Raw genomic sequence first — 15,080 nt, forward strand, 5'->3', positions numbered from 1 at the left:
GATAGCAGCATTCACAAAATACCGATTTATTATTCCTATTTTGCTTTTCCTTTTTAAGAGAGTATGTTGTGGTAAACCAGCTCTGTGTATCTAGATGACTTGGATTTTCTTTGAACCACTCCCACTTTGGGGTGGACTTGCCCTGATGGGATTGCCCGATGGTCTCCAGAAATGGTGTTGGACCTGTGCCTTCCGTACTGCTTATCTGGAGGAGCTCTTCTGCATCGTGCTGTGCATTGTGCCATGGCTGGTTGGGGCCGTCTCGTTTGTTCTTGGGTAGTTTTGATCTACAAAGCCTTAGTTTAGTACCCCACTTTTTATGATTAGTGTGAACTTTTGGTATGAAGCCCCAAACTCTTGGGTGGCAGCAGCCTACATCTATTTCTCAGCTTTGAGCATGGGCTGATGTAGTCCTTGTCTCATCCTCGAGCACGTGTGATCGCGGTGAACGAGAGGCGACGAACAGCTCGGCTAACGGGTGCCCTGTGGCTGAAGCAATCGTAGCCTGGCGCGCGCGGGTTGGCCCCGACTGCAACAGGGCTGTGGCTGAACGCGCGCAGGCAGTAGCCACGTCCTGCACGCTGCAAGCCATCAGCGCTCGTTTTTCTGAAGGCGTGAATTAATTACCAGATTTTTCCAGCATGTAACGGGTTTTGGTTTGTTTCAGGTACCTAAGAACTGGGAATGAATTTTGTTCTCATTCCTCTATGCCTGAAAACATGCGGGCACTGGGTGTATTCATCTTCACTTTAGAAATGTTTGTTCTTTTTTTTTTTTAATTGATGACATTAATCAGGAAAAGAGCCAGACTCCATAACCGACATTAACAGAGATTTTATCAGTTATTTTGATAAAAATCAAAATATGTGTTTGGACCTGAAGTTTTCTCTTTGGGGAGCCTGGATGGCCCTGGGCTGGAAGAGTCTTGGCGTTGCCGCTCTCTCCGTAGGTGCCACTGGATGGGAGAAAAGCTGTGAGGTTCATTGCTGCTCTTGGAGGCCGGGACCTGCTTCCTGGGCACTTTTGAAAGGCATTAATTCCTTTTATATGTGTTAAGTTTTACTCTGTTTGCCAGTTTCAGTTTCAAAGGAGTGCTGGATGATCCCAGTGGCTAGAATTTGGGCTCAGGCTAGTAGCTAGCTTTCCCACCGCTTACCGCTTCAAACTACAAAACTCGATCTTGCAGAAACAACCAGAATTGCACTTTGAGTACTTCCTAGTTCTGACTAGACAAAAACATAATTCTTTCAATTTCATTTCCATTTTCTTTTATATCTGGAATAAATTCAAAGGTATGAGAAGAAAAAAGGAACTGATAAGGATTAGATATCAGATAAGAAACTTTGAAATAGGTTTTCAGGAGCAGGCATGCATAATCTCCACCGCTTCACTGTAGCTATGTAGGCCAGCTGCTTTTCTGCTGTTCCCAGCCGTTTGTGAATGCCAGAAAGGGGTGAGAGTGGTTTGAAGGATAAAAATAGAAACATCTCGCAGCTTCCCAGTCCCACTTCAAAGTTCCTTACGTTTCCTGGGTATCCCAGTGTGGTTCTTTGTGATTTCTCAAATTAGCCTGGGTTGCTGACTGTAAAAGTACTATCGCTGTGTGTTGTAGGTACGCTGTATTTTTAAAAGCAGAAGTATGCCTGAGGACGTGACAAATCCATTCGTTTATAAGTGCTAAATTTTCATTGAAGTCAGCGGGCAGGGTCAGGTCCCGATATATATATATATATATATATATATATGTTTACGTGAACAAGCAGGTTCTTACACAGCGATTAACTGCAGCGGCAAAGCTGGCAGCAGGCACGCCTCTGTGGCATTTCCCCAAACAAATCCGGGTGATGCTGATCCCTCATTACCTTGAGGGATCATTAAACTACATTTAAGTCCAGTTGCCGTTTCTTACTCCACTTCTCCATTACAGAAGCCGCCTGTTCAGGCGCGTGTCTCCCGACCCAAACGGTGACGCTGTGCACAGCCAACCATCCACCCCAGCTTCGGTGAGACCCTGGCTGTTCTGTGAGAGCAAACCCTTCGCTTGAGAGTAAGCAATACCGCGCTCTTAGAGGTTGTCAAGTGATTTGCTGACGTAGCCATAAACATTTCGGAGGCTTCTGGGTGTAACGTGTCCCTTTGTCGGCACGCACAGGGCGGTCGGGCCGGGCAGAGGCTGCAGCTGCGGAGGGGTCGGCACCCAGGCGGGTAAATGCATTAGAAGGAGCATTAAGATGATGTTCCTCCTGGTCACACCAATACCCTTATGGCAAAGACTTCTAGACATCACTGGGTTTTAGTACCTCTACGATATATCTTTTAATTGTGATCTAAGTACTGAAATACTCAAAATACTGCGTAACGACTACATTGCTTAATTTTTCTTCTGGGACTACACAGCCTGTGGGTGAGATAAAGAAGAATTACGCTGTGCAGCACAGCTATGCTGCTGAATGGGAATTTAGGTGTTTGTTTTATTTTAATGAAATGACTTTTTATAAAGTAGAACTGTGCTAAAATTAACAGTGGGGTTTTAATCCTCTAAGAAGTTACCAGGCTAGAAATGCAACGTGCGGGTGGCTGAGATGTGCAATACGCACCTCTGGAAACAGCGAATGCTGCTGCAGTTGGGGTGCCTGCGGGTGCCCCCAGCGTCCCCCGAGGAAGGGAAGTGAGGAGCTGGTCGAGGGCAGGGAGCAGCGTGAACTCCTTGGAAAAGCTCAGGCTGATGTCTTCAACCCAGCCAACTCCTGTAAGGGGGAGCAGTGCTCCTCGCCTGGCAGGCGTCGGGGAGGCTTAGGGAAGAGAAAAGGACGCCGTAAGCACAACTCGCTGGGACGGCCAAAAGTTGGATAAACGTTTCACAAAAAGAAAAAAAAATAGCTATGATAATACGGACAAAGCCCTGATTTTGATTAAAAATTAGTTACCCTAAATTATTCCCATCACCTGAGAACGCCTCGCAGGCAGGAACCAGTCCTTGTCCCAGTGCTGCAAACAGAGCACAAAACTTTTTCTGAGTCTGCTTCGTAGACAGAAAAACAGAAGCAAAGAAGGTGAATAATTAGCACAAAATCGGGGGATGCTGGAGGGGAGCAGGACCTGGGACTCTACAGGCATTGCCCAGCAGAGCCCAGAGCGAGGCGATGGCTGCGGGTGCCGGTACCCACCGGCGGGCTGGGGCGACGGCGGCTCCTCCACCTGCCTCGTACTAAATCTTTTGATTCTCTACACGCCTCTGTGAGCCGGCAATAGTAATTAACTGTAGTACTGGAAGAAAAAATTGATTTAATAAATGCCTGAATTTCTTACGCTAAATGTGCAGAGATTTCTCTTTTTTTTGGGTAACAAATAGGGAAGCCAATCCTAAACCGACAGTACTGCGGGACACAGAATTTCCCTGTAACACCAGGAGTATTTTAAAAAGTGCCTTCCCCCCCTCTCCCATCAAGCGAAACTTTTTCAAAACCATTTTTATAATATCAAAGATGTTTCTTGTAAACCTCCTTACAGAGGGGAAAGTCACCGGCAGGTACAACAATGGCATCTCTCTGTAATTGAGAGTTAAGGCAGAAATATTTGTGAGAGTTTTATTGACAATTCTCAAAGTATTTTTAAAAGGGCAGTTTATTCAGAATTGCTTAAACAGATCTGCAAGTCATATCGTTTCTCTTTCTCTCAGCTTTTGTGTGCTGTTCTCTGAATTGTTTACCTTAAACTGTAGCAAATTTTACCTCCATTCAAAACAGCCTGTTGTATCAAATAAGGGAAAAAATATGATTTATTTGAGTTTTCAGTCCTCTCATCCAGCTGCTTGGATTGACTGTTTGTTTAAGCCTTTTATGGCTGGGGGAAAGAAAAGAAAGGATGGGAAAAAAGCTTCAAGAGGGGAAGAAACTTTGTATTTCTATAAGAACAGATAATTTCTATAAAAACTTTTGCTTACCTTTGTGTTGTACAACCGTAGCTCTTACACATAGGTTTTACACAAGCTGCTCCGGGTAGAAAGAGAAATTTGTGTTTCTGTCGTAACAGTGAAGTGTAGAGACAGGCAGGCGCGGGGTGCCGCCGTGCCGCACCGGAGCAGAGCAGCGGTCGCTGCGGCGGTGGGACACACGGCCGCTTGCAGCCCGGCAGCGGGAGGGTCCTCAGCAGCCCCCGGCCCCTCTCTGCTCTCCTCCCGGGAGAAAAGCATAAAATGCCTTCACGTGTGTGGAAAGAACGTTTATATATTGCTATGAATAACGGTATTAGAAGGAGGTGCTCGCGTACGTACCCTGACACGAGTATTCCCGTTTCTTTTGCTGATAATTAACGTTGGGCACGCGGAAAGGAAGGAGCGTGTGGGATTTACAGCGGCGTGCAAACTTGGAAGAACAAAAAGCTGCCTTCTGACTGGAACGGAGAGTTTGTTTAAAAAGGACCTGTATTCTTTCACTGACTGTGGATTTTGTTCATTTTTTCTCATAAATGCATTACTGAGGCAGGAACTCCCCCCATGCCCCGGTTCCCAGCAGGATTGCAGCTCACGAGCGCGGTACGGTGCTACAGTCCTGAGAGGGATTTTATTGAGCCTATGTATTCTCTTTATGTATTATGTTTTATTTATATATTAACTACAGCTGAAAAATCAGATAATTATTCTGCCCTGGAAACACTAATCCACACTGGACATGCAAAGGCTAAATCCTCTCCTGGGAAGAGCAGAGCCTGACGCAGCTCCAGTGGGAGTTTTCAATTTTCTACCTCCCCAGCTTGGGTCTCGCTGGGAGATAAAACAAGAAAAACATCCTGCCAAAGCCAAGCAGCTGAAATATTTCTCCTTCCTGACGTCCTGTGGAGTGGCTCCCGATGTTCCGGGCAGCACCGGGGGTGGCAGGGGTGCAGGGCGGAGGTGGCTGTGGGTAAGTGCCGAGCGTATCCTCGTGGTCCTCGCTCCGTGAGCGTGGGAGAAGCGGGGATGGCGGGGCACCGCGGGCTGGTCTCCATCGTGCCGTGCCACGCTGTGCCGCCATCTCTGAACCAAGAGCAGAACGGCTTTTGCGAAGGGCTCGCCGCAGAAGCAAGCGGCGATGGTGGTTTGCGCCTCGGTGCCTGCGGCTGCGGGGCTCGGTGCCTTACCCGGGGGCTGTGGCATGGCTCTTCTGGTCCTGGAGGAGGGGTACGTGCGCACACGTGCTCCCGTGTGCACCCCTGCAGGTCCCAGCCATGCAGAGCAAAGCAGCCACCGCTTCCAGCGGGTGCTAGCGTCCGATCCGGGTTATGAGTCATGAGATGGTGGAGATGCTAATGTGCATCTTGAAATCCCTGCGAGAAGGCCCTGAGGGGGGTTGGGGAAATGATCACGCGAATTGGCCTATGGGATTTGCTCTCTGGATGTGCCTTTGCTTAATGTTATTTGAAGGGAGACTGGCCCAGCTCTGGCTGCAACCCCCTGCCCTGCTGAGAGCAGGCAAGCACTGGGCAGGGATGTTCATGAAGGGAAGAAATTAAAACTGGGGGGTTTAATATTTACAAAACACTGATTTTGCTGTTCCATTTAGTTTCATGTAGTCTCTAACTGGGCCACGAAGGCAATATAACTCGACTTTGACAGCTGACCATCCTAGCGTGGATTTCAGTGTTTCATTAGCAAGTGCGTTCAACAACTGGCTGCCTGCAAGCAATCCGTGTTTGGGGACTATGGGAGAAATATCACAGTGACACCTGAATCACAAAGGCTCAGGGATCTCACAACCTGTCTGCACCAGCAGAACTCCAACGCGGGATCCCACTGGTCTCAGTGCGGTGCACCCGTCCGGCGGGTGGGGATGCCGGCTTGGAGCGAGAGGAGGAGACCCGTGCGGTTTTTCTGAGAGCTGTAATGTTCCTGTGGGGATGGACCATCGTGCCCGAGGTAAGAGCCATTCCTGGTTTGAATACATGAGTATGTTTCTCAGGAGGGAAGTAATCTCCTTTGCCAAGGTCATTCCTCAACCCAGTCCCGGTAACCGCAGCCCTGGGGGTTTGGCGAGTAGCATTGCTGGGGCAAAACCCGTCTGCTTTCACCTTCAGCAACCAAAGGCAAAAAGCTGTGCAAGTGCTGCTTCGTTATCTTCTTGCTTGGCTTACTGGGTGCTGTAGGTCTCGTTTCCCCCAGTCATGGTTATATGCATAGCTATCTTTCTCCTATTTTCATTTTAAATAATTAGGTTATTAATATCGTTTCATAATTCTGTAATTTTCTGAAATTCATAGCAAAAGGTGGAAGCTACTGGGTTTTGGTTTGATGCCTGCTAATGACTGAAAATCATATCCCGTACGATGATTTGGGAAGAAACTTTGCACTGTCCAAATTTTAGCGCCTTTTGGAGATAAATGAGAAACTTGATGAAGAGGCACTACAAGCTTAATCTCAAGAAGTCTAGAAAACCGTTCTCCACCTTGGTAGGTCTGGAGGAGAGGCAGGAGCGCTTGCACAACAACTACTTCTTCCCACGGGATTTCTTTGAAGAAGAGAGATCCTCTCACATCATCGCTCTGAAAACAGAATTATGTTTTGTTAGATGGCTTATGAAAGTGGATGTGAAGGCACAAAAATTCCCCCCCTCACGTCTTGATTAATAGCTGAACAAAGTTCATACGAATTGCCTACCTTGCAGAACGGAGGAGATTTGCCATTTGGGACATATCCAACCAATTATGGCCAATTCGCACAATCGTTCAGCGTGCGCTGCTGTAGTTACTCCATCTAAAAACCCACCGGGCTATCTATCACTTCACTGACAGTTCGTTTAGTGACCATGCCACTCATGTACTTTTTGGTTCAAAATAGCTCCATCTTTCTGTACCCTACCTTAATGACTTTTCAAAGCCTATCCATCAAGACTTGGCTCCCTCTTGGGGCTTTAAATACATCCTCCCCATTTTGCAGAAACAGCATTCTGGGTGACAATGATGCAAGCCTTGGGAGCCAGCTGAGCAAGCCCTCGTGGCAGTGCCGTGGTAGGCGGTACGTGCGAGGACAACGCCTCTTTGAACCTTTGTACAAATATATTTTTGGGGTTTTTTTAATCAACATTTAAAATATACGATACTACCTATATTTTTCCCAAGTTTTGGTCCCTTAAAATGAAAAAAAACCTAAAAAACTTTCATTCCTCAGATCCTTCAGGAGCCCTGTCCTCCTCCACTGAGGGTGCAGCGCTTTCAAGCTTCCTTGGGGCTGTTCATTTATTTGCAAAAAGATCAAAAGGTCAGGCAATTTCAGCTCAGTGAAGCTTCAAGTGAATTACATCATGCACAAAAATTTGCTATTTTCAAGCTAACAAACTTCTCCTATGAGGATATTTTGCTCACTTGAGCAGAAAACAGGCTGCGTTAGCAGCTTTTCTGAGCAATATTCTCTGATAGCAGATCGACGTGTAGTGCCCCGTACATCCCCTGGACGTGGCAGCGGCTTCCCCCTCCGATGCTGCCCTGAGAAGCCAGCCACAGATTTGCTCCCCAGTTTTTCAGCGACTGCTTGGATCACAGATAGAGAAGGAGCCTGTATACAGAGGCCGAGAGATGCGCACAGTAACTGCCGCCTTTAAGATGCGTGTGCACACAAACAAGACTTTGAGTATCCACCGGAGTCCCCCAAACCTTCCACGGAGGCAGCGCAGGCAGATTCCCCGACGGCTGCGAACGCCAGCACCAGGACACGCGGAGCCTGCCTCCCTCCTCTCCCCCTCGCCGGTGAAGGCTCTGCTGCTGAAACGCACGGGCCTGAGCATACCTTTATGGGGAACTTCGTGTGAAAAATGCATCCTGAATAGTATTTGCTGCTGTACAGAGAAAGGCAGAAGGTGAGGGGGGGGGGGGGAAATTAAAAAAGCTTTCTGGCCCATAAAGACTTTGAATATGCGAATATAAATTTTGGATTCCAAGCAGCTCAGGCAGTGAAAAATTAGTTGCACCCATAATAATCAGATTGTGAGGATGTTTATAACCTTCCTCAGGCAGGAGTGTAGCGTTACACCGTTCATTATTAAACAACAACGAACTGCTCTAGTTTGGGGCAGGCTTTGGTCCTCCGTGGCTCCGAGCCGGGGACTGTTGCCAGACGAGTGGAGGGACAGCCCAGCTTGGCACGGGGCTCTGGCAGAGCCTTGCTCAGCACTAGGTACGTCTCTGCCCTTAGCAAAGGAATATGACAATTGGAGAAAGCAATCCATTTTGTAGCGGGGGGATCAGCAGCTGAGAGTGCCCGTTAATGACGAGCGTGGCCCCCATCGCTGAGCCCCCTTCCCAGTCGAGGAGCTCCCCCCCCCCGCCTTTCACAGCACAGCCCGCCGGCAGCGCCTGGAAAGAAAAACAAACGTGTAACAGTGCGAAGCTGTTTTCCGGGTGACCTCTGGATCTTTGCTCAAGGACTTAACACCGTGATTTGTACACCGCCAGGCAGCGCGGTGACACCGCGGCGACACAGGAGATAATAGGCGACATAGAAGAGAGAGGCATGATGAAGCGGAATTCATCTATTAGAGTATACAAAGATTAATCACAAATAATACTTCGCAGCTCTTACAAGTGTGTTCTGAATGTGGAAACCAGAATCTGTCTGCAAGGGCGGATTCATGAAAACAAAGCTCTTGAAAAGCAGAAAACAAGCGCGTCTCCCTGCTCGGGGCGGCTCCGTGTCACTTGTCCCCCCGTTCACCGGCAGCGAGAGGGAAGGAAGCACAGCGTGAGCGTTCAACGCGGCTACGCATTTAAAAGAACAAGAAGTTACCAGCCAAATAAAGCACAACTTTGCAGTAACATTTTCCAGTTAGCGGTCAGTTATGCTTTGCACGGCGTAGTTCTGATCAGACCTTTGGTGTAACGAGGGATGAAACCCGCGGCCTTTTTGCCATCAGCTTTAAGGAAGACAGGTTTGCACCTCGGGCGTGTTGTGCGCTGAGCTGCGTGCTGGTGTCTGGACACGGAGCAGAGCCAGCTGCTGTCTGGGGTTCCTCCTGGGGCTGGCCGGTGGCACGGGCCGGCGTCCTGCTCCTGCACATCAGCTGCCAGCGAAAGCAGCCGAGCTCTCCCAAGGGCCGATCGCTGGTTTGTCGCCGGCTTTGTTCCAAGAGGGTTATAGCTGCTTAAACCGCAGGTTTTTCCTCTGCTATGGTGGAGTAAGACCAGCCCTGGTTTGGTCTGTGGGGACAGAGGGAGGAGGGATGTTCCAACAGCATGAGACTTTCCAATAGCAGTTTTGCAACGGAGACGAATCAGGAGGTAGGGCATGTGAAATACAACCAAAAACCGGAGGGGCTGTGGGATATACCATGGTTACTGCACCGTGGCGCGGATGAAGGGGCAGCGGTACCCTGCGCTGCCTTCACAGGGACCCGGGGGCGAGGGCAGAGACGTGGTGGTGACAGTGCAATACGTTATTTTTCTGAATAAGAGATGACTGATGCTAGACGAATCTCGAAAGATGCGGAGCTTCAGCTAACCGTCGCGGAGCAGGGATGCTTATTCCTACCTGTACGACTCGCCCTGCCTGGCACAGCAATAGGACCTCAGAGAGCTGAGAGCGTTCCTCCGCTTCCCGCGAGCGGCGTGCGGGGCAGGGCGAAGCACAGAGGTTCACAGCGGTCCTGCAGCAGCATCGGCGCCTTGGACCGCTCGTCCCGCCGTCGCGTGACCTGCAGCAGCTTTCAGCTCCCGGGCTGCGAGGCGCTGGGCAAACATCGACCCGGCGTCTGCGCGGCGTGGGCCTCCCCGGCAGCTTAGAAATGCAACAACCGAGCAGAGAGGGAACCAGCAACGAGAAGAAGGGGAAGGGAACCCGGCCAGGAGAAAGTGTGATGCCTTCTGGACTCTAATAAAGACACCCATTTTATCTTCTGATGCGCAAGTTCAGCTCTATTAAGTTTTCTCCATTTCTTTAACACTGTTGTTTAAGTATGGCATTGCAACAAAACTACATGCTACAGTAAGATAACACACACAATTTTCTTAGTGAATAGCAGTATTATCTCATTTGATTAAACCCAAATAGATAGCACAATCTATGTATGTATGTGTTTAGGCAAGGCCTATGAATTTTAAGTCCTATCGCTTCCAGAATCACATATCTAATTATTGCAAAACTGCAAATCCTTGGGAACTGGCATCTAGCCAACGCTAATGAAAAATACGTGTAGGAAATACTGTAAAAATGGAAGTGCTATGCTTGTAGCATCGCTCCCAATGCTAGAAGAGCTACATCCATCCTCTCTCTCAGGTATGCCTTTTGTACTTTGGCTGCCTTAATTAAATGGCGCCTAAGTACGGCCTTTGCATCCCAGTAAAGCAGGACTTTTCTCTAGCGAGCCCTGTAACCCTCGCTCCAGAGACAGTGGTTCTTTAGACGCCTGTTCCTTCTGCCCACGGCGAGGTGGAAGGCTTTCCTCTTTGCCGCTAGTTGAAGGAACTTTTTTAAGATGACCGTTAGTGCATGGAAGCAAAACGAGGCAGTGCCATCGACTACCTTGAAAGCTGCAGTAAATTACCCGGGGCTGCCCAGCGTACAGCCGAGCCGTGCAGAAGGTCCTTGGGACGTTTCCCCAGCAGTGCCGTGCCGAGGGGCGCAGCTTGGCTGGGGAGGATTTGGCGGCTCCGGCAGCGAGCAGAGAGCCGGGGACCGGCACGGCGTGCTGCGGACCACCCAGCCTCCAGGAGAGGAGTGAGAAGATACGGACACCTTAAAAAGGGCCCTACCTCAGGAGTAACGCCTTTCCGAGCGCGAGCTGCACTGTGCCTTATTAATGGGTGAATGTCACGGGAGAGAAAACTGCTCCTGACTGGGAAGCAGTAATATCCCAGAGCCCAGGAGAGCCGCGACTGGGGACGTGCACCGGTGGCCGAGGGGAACCATCAAAACTCTCCACCATCCCTTCTTCATTAAGGGCTGAAGAGGTTTACAGACTAAAGCGGCCGAATGAAGATACCTGCGCGTCCCTCGCAGGGAGCGTGGCCTCGGCAAAGCCCGGAGCGAGCTGAAGCCCTCCGGAGTGGCAGTGCCGCATCCCGATGGCCCCGAGAAGTCAGGGCTGGTCTCTGCTCCCGGGGCGGGTGCTGCTGCGGGACGGCTGGACGGTCGGCGCTCGCCCTCGGGAGGAGCTGCCGGCTGCACCGCAGAGCCCGTCGCTGCCTCGCTTGATCCTGCCCTGAGCTCTGCCAGGCAACGATCCACCTCCTGAGGTACCCCACGTAAACGATCAAATAACCTAAAAATAAAGAGGTGCCAGCTCCGAGGTCCGCAGAGCTTTGTAGAAGCGATGCCGATGGATGCGCGCGTTGAAAGGCTGCCGTGAAAGGCCGGTGTAACGGTGGGAGAGCGCTGGCAGCTCCCTTTAGCCGCTGCGCTATTCACGGGGACTGTAAGGCGATGCCAGCCCGGACTGCAAGGTCTGTAAGATTCAGTCGTCTCGAAGCAGGAGGTGCCGTCCTGGAGGGAGCGACGCGGCCGTGCGTGCAGGCTCACGCGCCGCAGCGCGGAGGAGCCCTGCGGGGACGCCGTGCACGGGGACCTACGCGAAGACGGGGGGGCTGGCAGCGGGCTTGGCCCGTCTCGCTGCCCGGGCCGCCTGGGGCACGGCCAGGGCTCCCCGCGCGGCACATAAAGCCTTCGCGGGATCTGCCCGTGGGATCTGCCGTCCAGGGGACGTCGCTGCTGGAGGCAGTCCCTCCTGGAGGGCCGGTTACGCCTTCCACAGCCAGCGGCACAGAGAGCGGGACGCAGCGAGTCTGCGAGCTTTGTCTGTTGAGGTTTTCCACGTGACGTTGAGGAAGCGATGCAGGCAATGACTTCGTTCTGGAAAAATCCGTCTTGGTTCCCAGAAGTTGTTCTGGCCAAGCGATTTGTGCACCAACTGCTGCGTACGATAACAAAAAGTTTAAAATACCCACCAGTTTCTAGCAAAACCCTTTTCAGCTTCATTCTTCTTCCATTTGCCTTGTCTGAACTGGGAACGGACACCAGCAATCCCACCACGCCGCAACGGTGCGGCAGTGCGCGATCTCGCGGTGCTTTTGCGCAAGAAGTTCAGCTGCGGATCGCCGGCAGCGGCGTGAGGCCCGGTCTGGGGGGAATGCCGCCTTGCCTCACGGCAGCGCCTTCCCTCCACGCTCCTCCGCCCCGAGCCGGAGGGAGGGGGCTGGGAACGCGTGCGCGGGCACGGCCACCCCCCGGGCCTGCCGGTGGGACACGGGGGGAGCGGGGCTTGATGCTGGCTGCTGGCACGCACGGAGCTGGGGGGAGGAGGAGGAGGGATGCTTCCTCCCACCGCTCTCTCGAGCATCCTTTTTCACAAATGTCTGTTGGTTTCTTGCTGCCCTCGCCTTTTTTTTGCCACATTTAATTTTCCTGCTGGCTTTAGGCAGTACTCGCTGGGATTTGGCAGTTTGGCCATTTTCTAACTTTCTAACAAAAACTGAGGTTATTTGTCAAGAGTTTTGTGGTCCTCCCCCTCCCCCCCCCCCCCCCCCAAGTACCCTCAGATCTAATTCCTAATCAAGTCACGCGAATAGCAACAAACGTAAAATTACCTTTAAACAAAAAGCATTTTTGTATTTTCTGTCCTAGCACCTTTAAGGATGCGTTAGAAGTGAGAAACAAGTCTGAGGTGAGAAAAGCTTATTTTTTATTCAGTACCCCCACGCTGATGTGCCTCCTGACCCGCTCAGGAAGGACTTTCTGCAAGAACGTGATCCGAGTACCGCCGTGCTGATGAGCTGCGACCGCTTGGACAGGAAACACTCCTCTAACCCAGGGGTACGGTACACATACCCTAACGTACGTGGGGTCTTCTTCACGCTAAGCTGAAATTGCACTGCTATGCTGCTTCTATACTGTAAGCTGTACTGCTGTCCCCTCTGTCCTGCTCTATACTGCCAAGCAGCGCTGTTCGTACAGGATCCACCAGTCCTACTGCATATGCAGCACCTGAAAGTTAATTGCATTTTACAAAGCATTCACATTTGGCAAAAGGCTTTGACAAGAACCTGTTATTGAATAACGATACCAGATATAAAGAGAGCATTGCTAAGGAGAAAACACGCTGAAGTGCTCAGGCGTGTCTTTGTTTTGAAAAATACTGCAGAGTTGACAGCAACCGGGTAGACCACAGTATGAGAACTCTAACAAAGGGCCTGACAATTTCTATAGGTGCCTTTGGCCGCATAATAGGTTAAAATAAAGGCTGTGATTTTGGTTTTGCCGATTTTGCTTTTATTGCTAAGTTTAATAGCACGAGTCGCTAGGTATGAATGTATTTCTTGTGCTGTGGTAGCAACTCTGCAAGCACCCACACGGTGCCCTCCATGCCAACGTGCTTTTGCTCACTGGGCAATTCAGTGCTGGGGTGGGCAATTTTCTAAGGCCAAATCTACAAGAAGAGATTTTTATGACCGGAAAACTTCCATTTCTTATTTTTAAGATTTTAAAATGCAATATTTAATATTACAAAACCCTGCTGCTTTTTCAATTTTTGTCCTGAATTTGGAAATTAATTCCAAATGAGTTTACTGAAAAGTGAATTATGATAAATCTATTTTAATAGGAAAACCGAGACAGGCAGGCTGTTTCATACAATGAAAACATTTCAAACTATATTAACAGTATAAAAATGATTATTTGGGGGATCTTTTGCAACTTAATTCCATCCCTATTTTCTGTTTTTAACCATTAATCAAAGCTTCTGGCTTGTTGGGAAATATAATAAATCTTTGTATCCCCAAAGCTTTAAATTATTCACTCTGCTTACTGTTCTCTTTCTGACTGGACATTATCCTTTTTAATTGGAAATTTTCTATTATTTGTGTCTGAAATGTTTGAAAGTCAAAGTGTAGCCTCAGATACTATTAATAGCAAATATAATGAAGGTGGGGGACTTATGGAGGCTTTTCTTTGCACGTACGTTAACCGAGTCGGCCGCATGGACCGCGCTCAGAGCACAGCACCGTTCAGCAAAGGGCCCGCGTTTATTCCACAGTTTCTCCTCTCTTCCAGTCCCGCCCCTCCTGTCCTTATGCAGCCCTGGAACAGGAACTTGTCCAAACGTGGGGCTTGTTTTCTCCATTAGAGACTTTCCATCCCGTCCCTGCCGCCTTTAGTCGTCACTAGCACCCGTGACGAAGGTAAGCGGGCAGAGGGAAACGCGCCGTGCGTGGCTCGTGCTCAGCCCAGGAGACGAGCCGGGCTGGTCTGCGGCAGGGTCCCCTCCTCAGCCTTCACCTCAGCCGCAGGCTCGTCGCCAAACTGTAACGGTGGGAACTTGCTAACTCCTCCCTAGGTTATTATTGGCAAAAATATTTAAAATCATTCTAAGAAGTCACTGATTTTAAGTCATTGGATCCCAGGCGTTCGCGTCTGACTTTTTCCGGACATTATGTCTTACCTGCAAAGACTCGCTCAAAAACCGCTCAAAGATTTGGGTTTCTTCTTTCTTTTTCCTTCCCACTTCGAAGCTAATCATTTGTGCACGTCGGTCCGTCGGATGCTCAAAGCAGCACAAGCCAGAAGAAGAAAGGAATCCTTCCGCGGCAGAACGCCTCGTCAGACACGACTCTCACTTGGGGAGTGGAAGCGGGCGGGCGGAGCTGCCTGGTGCCCCCCGGCTCCGCGGGGCGCGGCCGCCGGGCCGGGGCTCCTGCGCCTGCGCGAGGCTGTGCTGCCGGCCCTGCCCGCCGCCTCTTCGCCTGACAGGTTTCTCGCGTGGAAATGAAGAGCTCAGGTCTGTCCCCAGGCCGCTTGCTGGGCATCCGAGAGATGTGCTGCGCGATTGCAAGCGCACCGGGAAGGCGCGTTTGCTTTTGACTGGGAGCGGACGTGGCGACGGGTAGAACTTCATCTAGGTAAGCCCTCCCGGTGCCAATTTATTTCTCGAAAAATATTTCTCTCTCCCAGGACTAAGCGCTTGCAGCCAGGCTCTGCGGGGTGCGTTCTCCTGCCGCCGTGGGCTCGGGCTCCTGCTACCACCGAGGGGAACGTGCGCGCACAGCAGAGCAGAGCAGAGCGCTCCCCTGCACGTCCTCGGTCACCCGCACAGATCCCCAGCTTAGCGCAGGTGCTAAACCAACCAACG

This window comes from Mycteria americana, chromosome 6, assembly GCF_035582795.1.
Source record: "Mycteria americana isolate JAX WOST 10 ecotype Jacksonville Zoo and Gardens chromosome 6, USCA_MyAme_1.0, whole genome shotgun sequence".
Taxonomy (NCBI): Eukaryota; Metazoa; Chordata; class Aves; order Ciconiiformes; family Ciconiidae; genus Mycteria; species Mycteria americana.